The following is a 5366-nucleotide window of genomic DNA, read 5'->3' as shown; positions in this document are numbered from 1 at the left end:
AATAACTCCATCAAACACCTGTAACCCTAACTCAGCCTGCTCTATCAATGGTTCTCATTGGGAAGCTATCAACATCAAAAATAGGAGCAGCTGCTAAGGGCTAAAGCACACCAGAGGGTTATTGGTGCCAGACCTGTTGTCTTGGTAGCCAATAAGACAGAGTAGAGGGATGCAAGAAGAGGAGTGGATATACTTAGGTAAATTTTGGTTTGATTTTCTTACCTTAACTTCTAAGTCTTAAATTTTACATGATGGGAATGTTTATGTTTTATCAATTATCCTGGGTCACACTGGGTTATGGTATAAGAAGATTGCATAAATAGTATGTCTGGTTAGGAGTGGTACAGTATTCATGTTTTCCTTCACCCCACAGTTTATTAGTTAAATTAAAATCCAAATTTATTTAGTAAATGCACAAAAGTATAAAATTGAGGAGCAGGTTTTTCATAATACAGTGAAAAATTTCATCCATCCCAGAAAGTTGCAAGATTCCTGCTTGCTTTCTCACCATTAGATTGTTCTCACACCCAGAGAAATCTCACACTTCGTTCACTGAGCCTTCAGCTAGTGTCCAACCAAGGAGCTATTGCAGAATGATGCCTGACTGGGGAAATATTACATCATCGCCTGATGCAGCTGGCAACTATCTATTTCTCTCTCTGAAAATTAATTTCTAAACACTTTCATTAAAATTGAGTCAATAATTTCTGACATTCAGCTGTTGAGATGCTCCTGCACCCCTGCTGTGGGTCTCCTGGCCTGTGCATGAGCAGCCTCCTCTTCCTTGCTCTCCCTGCTGGCACTCCAGCTCCTTACCCAAAACAAACGCATCCCTCCACCTGCTCTGCTCCTGCCTGGCCTCATTGTTCATTGCACTGGTAAAAGGTATCTGCTTACTCCTTGGCCCTTCTAAGTTTTTTCTTTTTGCACAGGTCCTTATTAATTAACTCCTCAAAATAATTTCACTGTGGTCAGGCCTTCATTTTTGATGGCCAGCTTTTTCCTGTGCTTTCAGAGATCATAACTGGATGTGGATGTGGGGCTGCTCTGCTCTGAAAGGGAGGTATCCTGTGCAAACTTCCATTCCTCTGCAAACTGAGCAGGAAATAAGCTCTCAGTTACTGGGCTTCTCTGTATAGGACTTCAATGCATTATTTTGAAAAGTTCAAGAATATGTCAGTTCTTTGTCCCATCCCATGACCTTTCGCCATCTTACAGAGAGAATGGGAAAAAAATTGAAACTCCTCTGATGTGGAAAAGAGAACTCTTTTTATTGTGTGTAAAATTAGCAGGATGAAATTCTCAGCATGTTTTTCACAACCAAAGATTTAAATAGCTTGCCAAGGGAAAATGACTGGCTTGTTCAGTATATTTTTGTACTCCCCAGGATGTTGATACTCAATATCAGCACTAAATTTGTGGTTATTAGAACTAACTAGGGTGAAAAGAACAGAAAGAAAACAGTTTACTAAGTCTGATTTTCACATTTTTATTTTCCTTCATGTGATGCCTTTTATATATAATTTCAGGAAATAAGCTGTTCTTTTTTTTTTCTGGGAAGTCCTCTACTGTTTTGCTAAAGCAACAGTACATGATAAAATCCTATGTGTTTAGCCATAAATTAGGGATCTTGTTGTTGTCATATGACTGAGTCCAAAGAATGCGAGTGGCCCTTCCATATGTATCAAAGTTTGGGTTCTCCCCACGCTGTCAAGCTCTTCTTGTGCTGTATGAGAAACGGTGGAAAAGATACATCCACAGCCTTGTCTGCTCACTGAATTTAATTTGTTGAAGTAATGTTCATAGAGTTGTTTGAGTCCCTGAGAATACAATCTTTTTCTGAGCATAATTTGAATTTTTAAATCCTCTTCAGTGGTGGCTTTGTGCAAGCTGAGGTGGCTCTGTATTGCAGCTGGCTAGGGTAACATACATGTTATTAATTACTGCGCCTCAGCTGAAACCTAAGAACTTTCTGAACAGCTTTAACGCAGTTGCGAGCTATTATGTATTCATACCCTTCGTGATCTAAGCTAACCTGAAGTAGATCTGACTAAAATGAATTTCAGCAGTCATTTCCATGAATAAAATTGGCTCAAAGTTATGCTTGAAATGGAAAACTTGAGGTGATGATTGAGTAGTTACATCCCCAAGCTATGTGCCTGCTTTCTCTGTGAGAGATTATGCCCTTGCAGCAGAATTGCATAAATTTATACTTTCATGAGCTCTTATCTTTTCAAATCCCAAATCATTCACCAGGTACCAATTGGAGATCCTTAAGAAAATATTTCTCTATGTTTCCTGTTGCACTGTTGCAATTTTCTGCCAGTAGATGTCAGCTCAGAACTGGTGAAAGTTTATTCTGCTTCTTTCAAAGTAATTGGAATCAGTGGTTCTGTGACTTTGGCCTAACTGTTAATATCAGATTGCTTGTTCAGAACATCAGAAAGCATCATGTCACTATTCAGACATTGAATGTATGACCAGTGTGACATTTGCACACCTGGCATTTGTAAAGTGAATTCAGACTGAATTCACTTTGATTGAAAAAGATAAAGCCAGGTAGTCAGTTATTAAACTTTGAGGAAAAAAAATTCAGGATCAGACTCTGATTCCAAGTTAACTCCTATTCTAGATTATGCTAAGAAGCCAGGGGAAAGGAACACCATGTTGCAGAGGGTGGTAGTAATTTATGGCAACCTCTATGCTGCCAGAAACAAAATTACTGGAGCACTTCTAGGAGTAACTCAGTAAACTGGTTATCCCTGTGAGACAATGTGAGGCAGGGATATGCTTGCTGCTGGGAATTTTTTTCCCGTTTCCTTAGAACTGCAGGACTAGTTTGTATGTGTAAATGGTTGTAGTTTGTATATGTTGCTGGAACAGCATTTGAGAGGCAAACCTTTGAGCCCTGGTGTTCCCAGTAACATGGCACATATAGGCACCTGCTGGAACAGGAGGAGCTGTACTTCTCTATACACTGCAGACAGGCACTGTAGCACTGTCTTGGCTTGCTTGATGGCACCTGCTCTGAAGGCTGGCAGAAAGACATTACATGTTCTTGGCATATGGTCATGCTTCAGGGTGTTCTGTGAGCAAGCATGGGACAGTTAGTCTTACCTTCAGAAATTTATGCTTCAGGGATGGAAACATGCTATTAGTGTGTTTTCCTCTTTCTCCTGAGGATTCTGGAGGTCTCCAGAAGAGATCTGAGTGCCTCAGCCATGGAGCTGTGCTGTGGTATGGGAAAGCTTGCTGTGCCCTGTGAGGCAGTGACTTCAGCCCACTGTCATCTCCTGATGGGTGTATTTTTGAGTCTTGACTGCTCAAATCCATGCTTTAGAAGTAGGTTGGCTGCTCACACTTGTTGATGAGTTGTTTATGCTGTGGAGTAGGTATTTGGTGAAATCACTGGCATTTTCTCCTTGAAATGCAGAAGGCATAGGGCATGGAGGACAGACAAGGACACCGACAGGTGTGTGAATGCTGCAGTTACTGTGCAATACTGTGAAGGGACCCAGGCTTTGGGCTCACAGAATCATGCAATGGCTGGGGTTGGAAGGAAGCTTAAAGATCATCTGGTTCCAAACTCCATGCCACGGGCAGGAGCAACTCCTAATAGAGCAGGTTGCTCAAAGCCCCGTTCTGTCTGGCCTTGAAAACTTCCCGAGTTGGGCCATTCACAATTTCTCTGGCCAACCTGTTCCAGTGCCTCACCACCCTCCCAGTAAAGAATTTCCTCCTACCATCTAAACTAAATCTCCCTTCTATTAGTTTAAATGCCATCCCCCCACATCCTGTCACATTATTTGGGATAGGCTGAAGCCATGTTGTTGTAGACATCTGGGAGAACCAGCAGTTTTGTTCCAGGTTTTGCATTCAAGGCCAGCTGTGACACAGTGCAGCTGTCTGGCTTTGGATGGAACTGGGAAGAGAGCAGTGTGAGAAAGGGCTGTGAGGAACATCATCAGGATCTGCCTCTTTTGGCTCAGGTGTGTGCCCTTGCCTGAGCTATGTGGTACTTGTATGCATTCCTGGCCATATCCTTGCTAGTGCTGATCCTCAGCTGGCTTCCTGGCTTTACCTGGGACCTACTTGGTCACCACCAACTTCTGTGACAATCACTGGACTATCAGCTGACCCTGGTTACTGCTGGCAGAGCTGCTCTTCCCTCCGCACCTGGAGACTTCAGGATGGGGACCTTGCTGGTGAGGCCACTGCCACCACTGGCTTTGTGCTTACTCAGCATGGTGGAGCAGCCAGCTCCTGCTGCTCCCTGACACTAACCTGCTGCTACCAGGCAGCTATCACAGGCTGATTTATCTTCTGTAGATTAAAATCAAAATTTTAAAATACATGTATAAATTAAAATTAAAACTTGTCTTGGCAGTTCAGTTTTCTGTACTAGCACCATGGAATCTGTTAGGAATCTGTTAAATGATTAATGATGTGTCTCCTCTAAATTCATGAAGATAAGAATTTATAAATTATTTTCAGAGATTAGGCGTTTGAACTGGTGTCTTATAGATGGTATATCTGCTCCCACTTGATCCTCTAAAAAGAGAAAATGGATACATAAATTCCAAGAAAACATTATTCCTAATTTTTGCGGACCGCAGCCTAAGTCAATGCAGAGTTGTGGATGTCAATACAATAAATTCAGAAAAGTTGAATTGCACACTTCCAGTGTCATTAGGATATTAACTGCCTGTTTGTTTAAAAACTTGTTTTTAGTGACCTTGCTGCTTACTGTGTGTCATTACTGGGTGTTTTTTGGAGGTGGGGAGGTTCCTCACTATTGCTGTTGCTCAACAAATGGAACTTTTTTAACATCAGCGGGCCAAGGATAGTAGAACTGGCTGTAAATGTTTGACAGTGGCAAGAGGTGATTTTGTTGAACTACATTGAAGGTTGATGCTGGTGACAAAAATCCATTTGGCTACCAGTGTTCCCAGGGCCCTCAATTAGACTGAGTTAAAAAACTTTGCACTGCAGACCCAGAGGTATTTTATATGGTGTGATTTTGGGAGCCTGCTTGTTTAGGGGGCTGATATGGGCGACCAGAAAGTCCCATTGTTCCTGGGGCTGGCTCAAGATGGGTGGGGAATTAAGATATACCCTGCATACCTACTTCCAAGGGGCATAGGAAGTGAGTTTCTGAGGGGAGCCATAAGGGCTTGAAGACTTTCAATAAAATTTTAATTAGATTTAACTATACAACCGTCAGTTAATTTGTCACAGACTTTATGGGTTTACAGCTTTAGGGAGATTTTTAGGTGTAAAGTGACCATATGTTTTACAGGCTTAATATGACTTTAGGTTTTAGATGACTGTGACATTTTGCAAGTTTTTTAAAGCTTAGTAATTCG

The sequence above is a fragment of the Passer montanus genome, unplaced genomic scaffold (genome assembly GCF_014805655.1).
Source record: "Passer montanus isolate IOZ18808 unplaced genomic scaffold, ASM1480565v1 scaffold60, whole genome shotgun sequence".
In the NCBI taxonomy this organism is placed as follows: domain Eukaryota; kingdom Metazoa; phylum Chordata; class Aves; order Passeriformes; family Passeridae; genus Passer; species Passer montanus.
Note: the sequence above shows the minus strand (reverse complement) of the source record.